Source organism: Acanthochromis polyacanthus, chromosome 18, assembly GCF_021347895.1.
Source record: "Acanthochromis polyacanthus isolate Apoly-LR-REF ecotype Palm Island chromosome 18, KAUST_Apoly_ChrSc, whole genome shotgun sequence".
Lineage (NCBI taxonomy): Eukaryota > Metazoa > Chordata > Actinopteri > Pomacentridae > Acanthochromis > Acanthochromis polyacanthus.
Genome location: NC_067130.1, coordinates 17,958,229 through 17,974,374, shown reverse-complemented (window position 1 = coordinate 17,974,374; position 16,146 = coordinate 17,958,229). Strand labels below are relative to the sequence as shown.

The window sequence follows — 16,146 nt, the reverse complement described above, 5'->3', positions numbered from 1 at the left end:
CAACAACTGACTGCTCACTAAGCCCCCTGCTCGTAAGTTACTCTTGGTGCCTGCCAGCTTTCCATTTTTGCGCTGCACATATGCAGCTTAGAGTAATAACACTGCTAGATTTACCACTCAAAACGCTTTTAATTCATGAAACAATAAGCCCTTTATTTCAGACAGACAAGGGCTGGACAATACAGCGGGACAATTTATCACGATGAAATGTCTCATTTTAACCGATATAATCTTCAATTATTGATAATTTTTAATTGCATATTCTAATTAAAGGCCAGCAGGAGAAAAAAAAAAGTTTAATATGAACCTAACCACTTTGGCCAAATCAACTTTAATGTTAACACGACAATAAGAATACATAAATGCATGCTTATTATTTATTAAATAAAGAAAGTATGCTTTCTATTTCTGGTCATAAACTGTTGATTTCATGTAGTTCAAGTGACAACAGTCTGTAACTAGCTAGCTATATTAGCTCCATGTCTTTGTTGAAATACTGCTCCCGGCTCTTTAACATTTTCAATTAAACCTTTAAAAAAAGTTAAAATAAAAGTACCATAAAAACTACTTTATGGCTACTTACATAAAGTTGTGCTAAAAGCTAAAGCTAACATTTAAGTCAGATCTACAACGGGTGACGATCCATGAAAAGTTATCTACCTCCAATATAGTTTAATAATTCATCATAAATTCAGGTGTCTTTGAAATTTCTGTTTTAATAATCTTAACATTGCAACAGGAAACTTTTAGGATGAGTATTAACCAATGTAAACGTGACGATGTATTAGCTAACTTTAGTTACAGGAGCAGAAACAGATGCTAGCTTACATTATGGTAGCATTCTTGTACTGGCTTTCAATAGTCGAGTTGTGAATTTGTTTATGATTTTTTTAGTGTTTGTATTTGCTATCTATTTTACCTTCAAGCTACTAACTATTAATTTATTTAATGTCCGGCCATTTACTACAGTAAATACTAAGCTAGTCGTGTAATGGAATTACTTTTGTGACCTGCTGCAACTCTCTTCATGTAGCTGTACATGCTAATGTTCGTCATTTACATTAGACTAAATAAACCCAGTATTTAATCAGTTTTTTCACTTAAGCTCTTGAGCTTTTTGCTGTCCTATTAGAGCTCCATGTACACCACCTCAAAATGCAGAGAAAACCAGAACCTAACAGAGTTTGTCTACATACTATAGCTACTCAGCTTCTGACCAGACAATCTTTGCACTGAGGTGTAAAATACACCATTCAACACAGAGTCAACCACACTTTTTGTTGTAGGTTTAGTTTTCTCAGCAGTCTGACTGTGAACAGACTTCACATATCATGTTAGTGATTTGGAGACACAGATCAACCAGACACTGACTGCATATCCTCTTACAGTCGAAGAGAAAGCCAACAGTGCTGCTGAAGTGAAGATGCTCCGGCAGATTTCTGCTGGCAGCTTTGGGAGCTCGGACACAGCCCAGACCCTCACATCAAAGACCAGAGAATCAGAAGGGAGTAAAGATCCTCATGCATCCAGCGGACACATGCCAGGCTGAAGCATCATTCATACAGACTCAACGGAGTCCTCCTGTGAGCTGCTGGTCATTCATCTTTCACTGTCAGACTTCAGTCACTGGTATCATGTAGATCTGAAGAAAGAGGATGACTGTGAAGCAAAGCAGGGTGACGAGTGACAGCAGTCAGACAACAGGTTGCACAAAAGAAATCCAACTGAGAATTTGCGTGAAGGTATGTTATGAAGTGACCTTAACATGAAAATCTTTTTTTTTGGTTTCAAATTCTTTCAGAATACTGTAATAAAGCTAATGTAAGCCCTGAAAATCTGTTTTTGTAACCCTATTCCACTAGAAAATAGCCTTTACTTCATAGTGGTGCTGCAACTAATGATTATTTTCATTTAAGTTATTCGGTTGATTAGTTTTGTATGTTATAAATTTAAGAAATTGTTTATGACATGTAAAAAAGTGACAAAAAAGTGTGTTTTTTTCTGAACAAAACTCAACAACTAAAGGATACTGAAATGACAATGGTTGCAAAACAGTATTTTGTTGCTTTTGCTTGAAAAAAAACTTAACAGGTTATGAAAACAGATCAAATGTCAAATTGTCAATTGCATAAGTTACAGTATAAGTTCAACACAGCAACATAAATCAAGCTCAGAGAGTCACATATTGTATTTAGGAGTTGGTTGAGACAAAAACCTGAGATAAAAGTCAATGAATGCCTGATTTATATTCAGCCAAAGGCCAGGAACACAACATCATGCTAAACAGCTGGATAGCAGATAACAATTGGGTAAGGTATTAATATGCTAATGTTTTGTTTAGAACTTGTTTCAAGTGGCCAAAAAAAAGAAATCAGCACCACTCCACATTTTAAAGCTTTTCTTGATACTTCAATATATCTTTCTGCTTGTTCTCTATATTGTTATACAATATTTCAATAGAAATATAGACAAAGTAGTCTGCACCAAAGATCATTTACATCCCCATCATTTCCAATTTCAGATCGTAATAATTAACAGGAAAAATGATCCTCAGTGCACAATGTGTACATTCAGGTGTTATGTAGCTCTTACAGGAGTTTATACATTTATCTTGATAATGTAAAGCAAAGTTATGAACGTGACTGCACCACCCACAGTGAGGTTTCTGTGTTCACACACCTGCAACCTGAATATTCAGGTGTGCCAAAGCCCCAGATTGATAAAGCCTTCAGGAAGGAACTGATTTCATACAAGAGAAACCAAATGCTTTATTTTGGCTCATGTGGACACTCGATTCCCGGACATGCCTGAGATATCTCACTGAGGTTTTTATCTCCACGTGTTTCCAATCGGAGCTGTGCTGTTATGTCACTCCGCTGTCCAGCCACCCTGAAGAAACTACGCTTTTAAAGCTGCAGTGGAAAGAGATGGAAGCAATGCATGGACAAATGGAATATTTTGCTCTCACGAGCGCTTATGGAGTTTCCAGTCGAGGAAAATAGCAGCTCACTGTGGTGAAATCACGTGCAGATTACTAGAGTGCAAACCAAACGTCTAGCTTTAAAGTATCTGACACTCGGTGGAAGCATATGGATCTTAATAGTACACCACTTTTTTCTGTCGAATATGTCAAGCTCGCCCCTAAAAAAGCTCAGTGCGGATCTGGAGGGACACGTGGATTTTTGGGAGTCTTCACTGCTATACATTAAGTTCTCTGTGCAATCAGAGAAGTCTGAGGTGAGTTTCAATCCCACAGAGGGAGCAGCTACGACCATCTGGCCACTTCAAGGCCATCAGCAGGCACATAGAGGCAGATGTTTAACATGTACACACAGAAGAATGGCTTGTATACTGAACGCAATCTGCTAGAAGGCTGTAATTTATTTTAAAATGTTCAATACTTGTATAAAAAATTGGAATTATGAGGAATCAAGATGCGCAGAATTTTCTCTATGTCCTGGGTGTTACCAACACTGGAACGTATGGTGACTCTACATTTTTACAGCTTGGATAAACCAAGCTTTTTTTCACACTAATCACTACTACACCACAACTTGAAAAATCTGTTTCACCATGCTAAACGTATCTTCCAACAACTTACTGAAAATAATGACTTCGATGAGCATCACAACTCGACCAACTGAACCACACAGTAGATTAGTTCATGAACCATCAAAAAGTTGAAAAACTGCTGATTCATTCAGCTTGTTATGCTAATAAACGGTGGAATTGTGGCCACTTTTGGATTTTAGGGTTAAAAATGAAGCCAAAGCACTCAAAATGCCAACATTTCCATTAATAAACAATTAAAAATCAAGCAAAACTTTAAATTAACTCAGAAACTGTGAACAAAACAGAAGTAATTGCTAGCCCTTAGCATTTCAATACTCCATGCAAGTGCCAAAATGATCTGGAGGTTCAGCACCCCACTGAGATGTTATAAGCAGTGTTCTGAAAGGACAATGCTTCATTGTTCAACTGCTTACAATCTTTTACGATAGCATACCTTCACTCACAACCTCAACATCTTATTCCTTCATTTGACATCGGTCAATTTATTTAATACAACAGTTAAGGTCAAGAGACAGATAAATTTCCCCCAGCGAGGTCACGCCACGTCATTTTTATCCATTATGCTCTTGTCAGCAGCAGCTGTGGTTCACCGTATCTCAGTGTGGGAGTGTTATCTCTGCGGCATATTTGTTAATTTATGAACTTTCTGGGGAGCAGTGCTGGAGCATAAACACACGGATGTGTTGGAGGTGAGGAAATCCCAACACTGAGCCCCGGTGGAAGTAAGACAGGAGCGTGGGAAAGAAAGAAGCAGGGAAAAGGAATATTGGTGAATAATGAAGACCCGAGTGCTGAGCAGACCCACAGCTCATGGTCAGCAGGGAGGACACCTGCGAGAGGTGTGGCGGCCGCAGAGGCACCAAGGACGTATAACACCTCAGACCGAGAGGAAAAGTTGTGGTGAAACAAGCTGTATGAGGGGAAAAAGAAAACAACCTCATCCGCCCCAAGAGTCTTTTTTTAAAGCCCATACATACAGAGAGCATAATAAAAACACAGCAGAGCAGTGTACACATGAACAAATGTGGATCTGGGCACACAAAACATCCACACCTGTTTGATCCCCGTGTGAGTGGTCACCAGTTCCCTATGGAAACATCTGTTTGTATAATCTGACCGACTAAGTGTCAGTCTGGTTTGAGACGGAGCAGAAGTCGCTCTGGCAGGAGGAACCGGGTGGTTCTTCAGCTGTGCTTGTGTGGAGGAAGGCGAAGGTCAACAATCCCTCATCTTCTCATATTGACCAAAACAGCCGTCGTATGGCGAGCCCGCGGCATGAGGGTTAAGAGGGGGACGGAAAACAAAGACCATCTGACATATCACAGCCTGGCCTCAAAGTGGGTGGCCAGCTGGACCGCCACGGACGACCGGGGTTTCACTGGATCTCGTGATGAGATTACTCTGTGCTGTTTGCCACAAACTGCCCCTGTTTTGACTCCGTCTGCATGCTATCTGTTAGCAGTTAAATATCAGCTTGTGCCATTTGAGCTGCAGATTAAAGAGGGCGAGGAGCAGCAGCACAACACTGATAGCATCCATCACAGAGCATTCAAAACAACAGAGCAACAATGACTACTGTTTGTTATGAGGAAACTAAAACAGAAAAAACAGTTGCTGCATGACCCTGCAAACAGAACTCCTGAGTTTTTATCTTGAGGAGAGCATTTCTCTTGTCTCTAATGCATATCTAACCAAAACAGGGTGTTTTACTCATACAAGCCTCATGCAGAATGTGATACAACACATTTTTTTGCCATGCTACCAGCACAAGTCAGTCAGGATGAACTTTAATGAGTTCAATGATCCTCTGACTTTTAATCTAGTGCTATCATCATCAGATGAAAATTGTAATCTTTCCCAGTTAAACTTGTCCATCTTATGTTTACTGCTAAATAACAAATCTCAGCTAGTGTAAACACGGCACTGGTAAACATTTACAAGTTTCAAACAGACTCCCACACACTGTCTGACTTGCAAAAGTACTTTTATTCACAATATGTACATGCTAAACCTTCATTAGGCAAATGGTTTGTTAAATAGAGAAGCCATCTTCTGCAGAGAGTGGCTTAAATCTGTGACTTCCCCACTACTAGCTAGGTGTCCGTGCACAGAGAAGCCTCTAGTCTCCAATCAGTAACTGGAGTACAGAAGCTCAGATAGGTCAAAAACTACTTTGAAAGGGGTGAAATAAAATGTTTTAATGTCAGATTTAGGTTATTTTTATCAACATTAGTTGTTTTCTTTGAGGGGAGCATTTTTTTTACACCAATATCACTTTCAATCATGTTCATTTTATTGTGAAAAGTCAATCTTGACTAATAATACATAAATTGTGCAACTCTACAACTGAGCCTGCAAATCAACAAACTTTTTCTTTAATGTAAAGTTTAAAAGAAATCAGTGTATTCAAGAGTCATGCATGATGATGTTGGGATAAGTAAGATAACCAATGGGATAAGTAATATAAAAGTTTCTTGAAGTCACAAAACACTCACCGGTTTTTGGCTCTACTCAGCACGCTTGGCTGAGTAGGTACTAAAACAGTACCTGGTACCAGGTAATACATCCTAATGGAAAACCTCACAAACTGAGAAGAGTCGAGGCGAGTAGGTGCTAGTGGAAAAGCACCAAATGTATCACGCAGTCCTAACAGCATTTTTTGATGCATTTACATGACGTTGCGTTTGGTTTTCCTGTCTTACTTATACTTCTCAAAGTTGTGGTAAAGTCGAGAAACACAGACGTAATTTTCATCTGTCTTCTGGTTATTGCATTCAACAATGTCTGATCCAATCTGAAGGAAATATCTCCAACACTTCAGGTATAATTCCAATTTGCTTGTCAATGTTGCCTTAAAAAGTTGCTGTTTTGAAACTGGCTCCATCTCCTGATGTGTCTTTGAACACATCAACAGTTTCAGCCAGCTTAAAACCACAATATCATGCTGTAATAGTTTAATTTGGACAGCTTTAAAGGTGTAGAAATGGTTGGGAATGAAGAAAAATACAGAAAAGTTGTAGTTATACGACTGACTCAAAATGAATAAACCCTGATCCAGATTTACAAGATTTGCTCTGACTCCTGTTAATCAAAGCACGAGTGGTGAAAAATTAAAATAGCCCACTAGCTGAAATATCACTTTAAGAAATTAGAGGCCACATTCTTCGCACCTATTTCCTCTGACTGCTGATGGACTGGGGAGCCCTGAGGAGCCCACGCACTTCTCCCCCGCTTCCCACTGTTCAGAGAGCTGCAGAGTTTGGGGCCCTCAGGCGTAACACTGTCTCCATTATGCCTAACCGTTTCCAGCCCCACCTCAGCCCTGCAAACAGCCCCAGGGTCCATAACGCAGGGGGTCGCAGGAGAAAAGTCCTTCCACTTCCAATCCTATTTTCTAGGCCAGACTCAGGAAATCAGTCACTCTGCTGAGCTGGGTGGATGGTATTTGACCCTCCTCTTCTCCGGAGGGCCAAAAGCATTGTTCTCACTGTGTTTTGTGCTCGGGATGAGTGCAGTTTAATCCTAACTTCCCCGTGGCGCTGACCTGCTGCTCCCAGCCGAATTCCCACTATAACACAAAACAAGACAAACTCCCCTGCAAGCTGAGACCTCGCTGGCTGCTTTATCCTAACGCCCCTGGGGGCAGAGCCATGGCTGATGTGGGCACTCGGTGCTTAACCCAATACTCCGCTCAAAATCAAAAGTAAGCACTGCTGAGGAACGCTGGCACCCGGACTCTCTCTTGCTTGAGTTTTGGATAATAAAAGTATTAAGTGATATCATCTCTGCTCTCAGGCCTCCGGCAAAACACAGCATGCGTAGGAGACGGAGACGAATGAGGGGAGTGAAAAGGAGATGCTGTGGACAGAGAGAAGAGGTGGGAAGCTGAGAAATGAAGAAGCGTGTTGCTATTGTCGCACCAGTTTCGGGGGGAGTAACATGAGATGTGTAGGTGCTTTCACTTGCAGACAAAGAGATGAGTGTCAGAGAGTCATGCGTCTCTTATGAAATCCTCACAAAAACTTGTCCATGCCAGATTACAGCACGGCAGCATCCCGCAGACACAATAGGAAAGATCTGTTTGACACAGAGCTGACACGGGAGGATATATAAGAACTGTCATGTCTCATATATCCAGAATAAATGAGCCATGGAAAACTGCTGAGAAGATAAAGATAGACACGAAATGGTCCAGATTGAAATAAAACTGTTTGAATTTATCAATTTAAATATGAAACCTGAGCATATTTGCATTTCTGTGTTTAACCCTCTGAACCCCGAAACTCACCAGGGGATTTGAAAGGCATGCTATCTTTTAAGAAATGCCAAAATTGCACAACCTATCAGAGCCAAAAACTATAAATATATAAAGAATCCCAATGATCTTTGGCTTTATCATGTGGGACTTTCACTTTGTCAGGAAATCTAATTGAACCAAATCTAGGCTGTTTGAACTGTTTAAAAAATACCGCCCAAAAACAATATGTACTAACAAGATTATACAAAAAAAAGATATTAAAATCTGTGTTTCTCAGCATTGTGAAGTCTTGGTTGACTCAGCTGTTACCAACAGTCACGTGACAAAAATCCAGGGACTTTTCAGATGAACTGCAGGCTGTGTGTACAGAAAATAAGAGACAAGAACAAACCTTGGAAAATGTTCTAGCCATGGTTGTGCTGTTTCATAGAAGAGCTGGATTTCATATTGAGCCCACAGTGAGTAAAAATGTGACAGGAGCAGAAAACACCCGGAAACATACAGCATAAAGACAAAGGAGGCTCAGTCAAAAACAAGGATGAGATAACAGGAAGTGAGCCTCTGACATGAAGTCTCTCTATTTTAGGAGCAAAGTGACACACGATTATTGTGTTTATTATGCTAACGGGGGCTTTCCACTTTGAAATGACCTTCACAGGTGGTCCCTGCTCAATATCTGCCATTCCATTGTTTTCCTCCATATTGGAAAAACATGCCCCCCTGCCCCTACACCCCCAGCTTCCTCCTTCACCCTGATAAATACACGGGACAGACTTCAAGAGTCAGCGAGGCAGACAATGAAAACACAGAGCGAACTTGAAGCGGGCGAAGATGCTGTTTGGAATTTGAGGTTCAAGGCGCAGAGCAGTGACACAGAGACAGAAACGTTTAGATTAGATTAGGTACACTGAACCACATTTGTTGGAGTTTTAAAACAATAAATTATAGCTTCATGAAGGTTATAGAGTTGTTTTAGTTCAGAAAGATATTGATTTGATTTTGTTGCTAATGTTTGGGGTGCGGTTTACAGTGCTGCTATGCTGAGAGATAATCACAATATTTTGTTGATTTACAGTGCTCTCCAAACTATGTCAACAGTGGACATAAGCTGATACTTCTGCTACTTTAGGCAGCAATTCAAATTGTATATGCTTGATTAGTGTAGTTGAAGTACAGCTGCAAACACTGAATTTCGCTATTTTGTTACATTTAACTATATGTATGCATTCAAACAACTTTGAATTAACTAATATATATCCAGAAGTTTTATACACACACATATCCATATACAGGATTGGCAGATAGAGACAGATAAAAATGTGTTCATGCAAATACTATTTAAATTTCACTCTACTGTTAAAATACAATTGAAGGGTGCTGTATATGAGTCAGTGAAACTATATATTTAAACATTGTCTCCGTGTAAAACAAAATAATTCAGTTTTTATATAAATTAAAGCCTCAAAAATAACCATAATTTAAACCAAGAGCTCTCTAAAACAAGTTAAATAAAAACCGAATGGTGTAACCTTTGTATTTTGGGGCATTTTGACACAAATCAAATTTAACAAAGAAAATAGTCTTTGGTGAACTTACAGACATGTCCAGCCTGTGTTTAGAGGCTACATGTTAAAATGACCTTGTTTTAACGTGTCAGTAGCTAAAGTTTATGTATTTTCTGTTTGAAAGTAACAAACTTTACAGGTTAGTTTGTATTAATGCACATCCAAAATACTAATAGTAAGAAGCAGATTTAGAATAAAGGATTTGAGGGTGTTTAAAGGTGTAAGTTAACACCTGCCCTGAACAATGAGACCATGGGAACAGCTTCCATTTCCACCCGTAACATAAAGGAGGCAGGAACCCCAATAATATCATCGCATGAATCACAGGAAGCCATGTTTCTGTTTGTTTTGTTTTGCTGCAGAAGGAAAGCTTCACATGTCAGTGGGCTCAAGACTGCAGATGAAAATAAAGGACACGTGACGAGACATGAAAACACCGACCTTCTGTGTGGAATCCGGTGGCGGACGCAGAGACAAAATCTCCTCGGTTAAATCCAGGTGATGTAAGAGTCCTCTCAACCTGCAGAGATCACAGCAACAATGCGGTGATGAGTCCAAATCACAAAAACACACCGTCTCCAGAGAGCAACAGTTCAGTCATTGCTGGCTCCCCAACAATAACAAGCATCCTTTTCTCATTGCTCATTGGTATTTTCCATCTAAAGCGGAGACTGAGGAGCAGCTGCACCTGGAGAAACCTTTAAACTGTTTCACATGTCCATAAAAACCGAGAAGAGACGCTGATGTCTGCATCCCTCATTTGGGTCCCGGTGGAGCAGTTGCATAATGTCGAGCACAAAAAACGCATTGTAAGTGGGATAAGTCATAAGCTCTGTGCATAAGGTGTAAATAACCACAATCTGCTTTCCCACATCCTAATTTTAACTCTGACATCAGCACAGATTTGCTGGTTAATAACCAACCGCAACTCGATGCAACCCGGACGACTTCAAACTAATTAGTGTGAATTTTTTCCTCCTGATGGTGAAGTTTTTCACTTCTACTTTTCCAGTTAGTGACATTTTCCCATCACCGCACAGTGAAGATACAATGTGATTACTCTAATCTTGTGATCAGATTGAATTAGTGAACTTTTGCTGTGGTCATTTCCCTGTAAAGGTTAAAGCTGCACTGAGCAACATTTTTATACCAATAACGGATCAAATTACTACACATAATTTGACAGATATCACTCATAAGTTATTTCTACATTACTGTGAATTCAATTTTAAGCTAATTTTTTGAAAAGTGGCCGCAAATGCAGAAATAATCTAATCTTTCTTAACTCAAAACTCTCAAGAAACAAATTAAGTTAATCTTCACGAAGTCAAAAACACAAGAGTAAAAACTTTTTTCTTTTCTTTTTTTTGTACAAACAGGGGAGTTATTTGGGTGGGCTGTTTCAATTTTCTAATCCAATACTTCTCCTGTTGTCCTCATTTACAGGTACCAAAAAATATTGTTTCCTTGTCTAAAAAAAAAATCCAAAAATTCAGCAAAAAAAATCCCCAAATTTCTGAAAATTTGCAAAACCTCCAGGAAGAAAATTCCAATAATTCCTTAGAAGTTTTATTTTTTTTTAAAAATCCCCAAAATTTGTCAAGAAAATTCTTGTAAATATTTTCAAAAAATTTGCAAACATCTTTCAAAAAAATCCTAAAAATACCAAAAGTCATTACATATACATCAGTAAAACTTCTATTTTCTTTAAGAACAGTCACAAAAAAAAAATCAACCAAAATCTAGCAAAATTCACTGGATTTTGGTTGATTTTTTTGTGAAAGTTCTTAAGATTTATAACACTTCTTTTTTCCACCGAAAATGTTCAAATATTTCCCCAAAATGTTGAAAATGTGGACATTAGAGGTTTCACTATGAAAATATATGCTTTTTCCACATTTTCAAGCTAAAACGGGTAAATTTTGACCTGCAGGACAACAAGAGGGTTAAAAGTGTGCATAAAAGCACATTATAGAAACACAGTGATGGAACATTTTAGCACCTTTCAGGTCATTGTTTTGGTTTTACATACCTTGCTCCTTTGGGTCCATATCATTCCCGTCATCAATTCCAGCCACACCAGGTGGCTATTTTTAGCTAAAAGGCCGAGATAAACCCAATATATGGTATCGCTCTAATGGCAAACAGCAAAAGTGAGCGGCTAGCTGGTAAACAAAAGGCTGTTTTCCACTGCAGGAACTTGAGGGCTGTTTTAGTACAGTCTAAAGAAGAACTGCCCCTTTAGAACCACTTTCAGGGTCCTTTTTTTCCAGGGGAGGTACTTTTTGGTGACCCTGAAAAACTACTCTGTGGGTTTCAATTCAAACAATGATCATAGTAGGTGCAATTTCTCACACCGAGGTGACTTCTCTTCCTGCTACAAACTGCATCATAACATTCTGAGTAAGTCGAATCACCACTACAAATAATAATAAATCTTCACAACTGATCCCTGTAGCAAGAAAGCAATCACCACTTCAGAGCAAACAAATGAAAACTCAATAGCAGCGCTGATGGTAATCAAACATGTCCCTGTTGTCAGCAGCAGATTCGGGTTTCTCTGGCCCTCACATGCTAATAGCACCCATAGGTCTGCTCGGCTGTAGATAATTAACTAATGGATGACTCTCTTCCCTTTTACTCGGCCCTGTTGAGGCCTTTTAGTGAATATTGTCCAAAGAGTGCAGGGATCGAGTCAATAGTGTGACTTAACAGGATTAAACAGAAATGCTCACAGAGGATGAATGGTCACCAAACAGACTGGTGCGTCTTAGACAAACGCTGGAGGGGTTTTTTTGGCGATTTGTGCAGACAGAGGAATGACATGTGACAATGAAGCACACCGTTTCTGTGGTGACATGTGACTGACAAGGTACTTCATCTATCAGTGATCCAGAGAGGGGCCTCAGGGGCCACTTAGCACTGCTGAGTGGATTCCAAGCTGGGGAAATATCCAAATTCTTTAAGTTCCACTGCAGGCAAATTATTTACTAAGGCCTTCATTCACACTCTCTTACATGGGCTCTCTGACACAGCTGCAAGAAAACAACAGGTGAAGTGATGTTCCCAAGTGGAGGGCACGCACTTGAATCAATGACTGTGAAAGGCTTGTGGGAGGGTGACCACTAAAACAGGGCTAATGGCAAGTTCCTTGATTAAATATTTATCTGCTCCCAGCCGAGTCAAAAGGATGAGCACTAAACCATCAGTAGAAAATAGCAGCATAGTAGCAACTAAAGCATTTACTCAGTTCAGTTCTGTAGCGGTCTAATGATCGGTAATGAACAACCTCGGGTTTGAAGAGTCATTTTGGAGAATTCTGAAATACATAAAGGAGGCCAATTGGATTCTTGTACTGTAAATTTTAGTAATACCATTATTTGTATGACTGTTATGAGCGTGATTCAGTAAAGGGCCACACGTGAATTGTGTTCATGAATAAAGTTGGCCTTAAAGGTGCAAAATGATTTTTTTGTTTTTATGCCGTCACCCAGCGCGGAGCCAAGTGCCTTTGCAGCAAAAGAAAACATGAGCAGTGACCAAATACGTGGTGAAAGCTCTTCAACCTTTCTGCACAATAGAACCTCTTTGTTTTAGATATCATGCTGAGTGAAATAAGGGGACCTGAAAATACTCTGATTTGATCAAATGCTGGTAAACAGCAGCAGGTGTGGACAAAAATTTCCTGATGTCTGCTGTAGCACCAATTGTGCTTTGTTTTTATTTAACTTAATCTTTAAATAAAGAAATATTATGTAATCAGATAAGATGTGTGGGGAAAAAACGTCAGTAGTTCGCCACAAAAAGTTGCAATAAGGTCAAAATAACACATGGTTCACACAGCAGCTCCAATGCATTCACAGTGGTTTTCCCTAGATAGGATATCAACATCTAGTTTACACAACAGATGCACATTAATAAACTAGAAAAGCACTCAGAGAGCGGCAGTACTCCGCCAAGGCTGTTCATTCCTCCATATGGCATTGTCAGAAATGCAGCCTTTATTTTTAGAAATGCAGCATTTGAACGTGGCCATTTGATATAGATGTACTCACAAACAAAATGACCATGCACTGAGCACAGGTGTGTGTTATGCATGTGTATGTTATGTACAGATACCGAATCACGTGACCTAAATATGTAGCGGGCGGCGGGAATTGATGGGACTCGGAAACACCCCCACAATTTACTCACTTGTTCCTAGTATCATTTCCAACAATTAAGTACCGATAAGTCTGCAGTATTTTGTAATGGAATCGCAACCATGAGATCATAGTGTCCATTTGTAGTCATAGTTACAGCGCCATTATCTGGCAATGATACAGAAACCTTTAACAAATCCATGGATCCAGACTACAAGCCGCATCACTGCTAAAATCTAATCACTTGGTCCTTGTGTCATTTCTGACCTCTGAAAATTTCATCCAAATCTGTCGATCCATTTTTGAGTAATGTTGCAAACAGACGGACGGACAGACAAACCAACACTGATCATCAAATAACTCTGCCGCATTCCTTGACAGAGTAACCAGATGCTAGCACGTTGTTAAATCAGTGATCTTCCACTGATCTACTTCAGTTGTACGCAACTACATCCCAACATTGATTTCAAATTTTTCATGATTTGGTTTGACTGTTTATCAGTAGTTTTGTAAGAATTCTGAATCAGAGTATGACAAAAGAAAACTAGAAGCTCCACTTTACAATCAAGTTCAATGAAAGAAGTAAGAAGGTGGAGTTACATGGCTGGAAAGGAAGAACATTACAGTAATAGTAGACCACATTTACCACCAGCAGACTGATGTTCTGAGTTCTGTTTTGCCCTCAGGAGACCCTCTGCAATGTATATCCATGTTTGGCATTTTCCAAATTGCCACAGCTAAGGGGATTTTCCCCAACTGTGACAATCCCGGTGCTATTTTTGCCTTCTAAAGCGATGCCAAAAAATGCCCTAACACGCATTAAACTGGGGAATACCTCTGAGCCGAGGTGCCGGGATTTGGTGCTCAGCTGTTGAACCTTTCCACAGCTGGGGGCGGTCTGTTATGTGGAGACTGCAGGCATGTTCACTCCAGGCATGTTCACTGCAGCCAGAACCACCACAAAAGGGTCTTTCTTGTAGTGTATAAGGGCTTTGGGAACAGGGGAGTTGGAAGGAAGAGACGCATGTGGGCTGCCATCATTCAGCGAAATGGCTTTAGGAACTGCTTTTGCTCGCTTTGTTGCAGAGAGGTTAATGTGCCAAAAGCATCTTCAGAGCTCACTTATGATCAATTGTGTTAAACCCGGCAAATAAAAGGTGAACAATTACATGGTTTTACAGGTTGTTGTGTGCCAGACTATTTGTTGGCGGTGAGCAGTGACTGAATTTTCCGCTGGTTTCTTGTTACTTTAAAAACACAAATTGAAGATGTGTAATTTTTACTGGATTACCAGTAATCGCCCACGTAACTTTTCAGTCTCAAAAGGTAAAAATTTTATGGTCACAAATGTGAGAATTTGCTGCTTTTTATGGACTTACATTGAAGAAAAATAATATTTGGGGGTTTTGGATGATGACAAAACAAGACATTCATGACTATCTCTACTGTAAAAGTGAAAACTGCATTGAAGAACACTAATATTGGGGGGTTTTGGACAGTTTTTTTGGGCCACACAAGACATTTTGCTAGCCCATCTTGTGCCCCAGGACAAAATAAATGTAAGAAATGTAGTGCTTTCCATATTTTTAGATTTAAAAAAAAAGAGTATCTTGGGGTTTTGGATGACTCCTACGACAAAAGACACTTAAAGATGCTGTGCTTTCGGACACTTTAATTGTGAAAACCTGATGCTTTTCATGGACTTCCATCAACAAAATTCAATATTTTTGGCTGTTTGACAACTGATTGGGCAAAACAAGACATGTAATCATGAAGTTTTGTGATCTAGGACATTGTTATAGTCAGTTCTTAATGGTTTCTAATAGATTACAAACCGAATGATGGTTTGATTAATTGAGAATTGATTCAGCATTTTAATCATGATGAAAATAATTACCAGTTTGTGGCACTCCTTCTTTAGCCACACTAGATGTTTCCCTCTGTTTATAGTCATTATGCTAAGCTAAGCTAACACCCTGTTGGCTGTAGCTGCATATCAGACAGGTGTGAGGCTGATTTATTCTTCCAATCCAACTCTCTGGAAGAAACTAATTTCCAGGATGCTGAACTAGTCCTTTAAGTGTTTCTGTAGATGCACTTGGAAGACAGCGTTTAATCTAAATTACAGACTCGTCTGTCAAATCCCCGGCACATCAAGCACTAATACTGCATCTGGCAGTGAGGAACGAGACAGCGAATCAGACACATCTTCCCCTGCCGTCGGCATCTGTTTTATATTTTTTCCTCCCATCCTCTCTTCTCCTCTTCACTCTCTGGGTCTGTGGGCAGTAATGAGAGGCATGTGAGGCTGAGCAGAGAGCATTCTCATTAAAACAACCAGCTCGGGAGCCCCGTCCCTCGGGCTAACATACACGGCACAGGTGTCAGGAAGCAGCCAGCGCCCAGCCCCACTCACCCTCGTAACGCTAATCACTGCACTGTAATGTACTGCTGCTGCACAGCCATTAGGAGGAAAAAGTCAAATATTTATAGACTGCTGAAGATCAGCCGCTAAAAGTGATTTTTCTGTGTGAAAGCTGTGAGTCACCTGACTGATCTGAAAGGTCAAACACGGTGTGTTGTTACAAAGTGTGTGTGTAAACAGTGA

General features: G+C 39.8%; 1 protein-coding gene across 1 annotated transcript in view; it reads right to left on the bottom strand.

The window, feature by feature from the left end:
• The window catches only part of lhfpl2a (LHFPL tetraspan subfamily member 2a), a 53,896-nt gene that overhangs the window by 20,855 nt on the left and 16,895 nt on the right, over positions 1-16,146 (bottom strand). Inside the window, exon 2 of the mRNA XM_051938741.1 lies at positions 9,838-9,916. The gene's annotated coding sequence lies outside the window, so the exon portion shown is untranslated. The remainder of the gene's footprint in view (positions 1-9,837; positions 9,917-16,146) is intronic.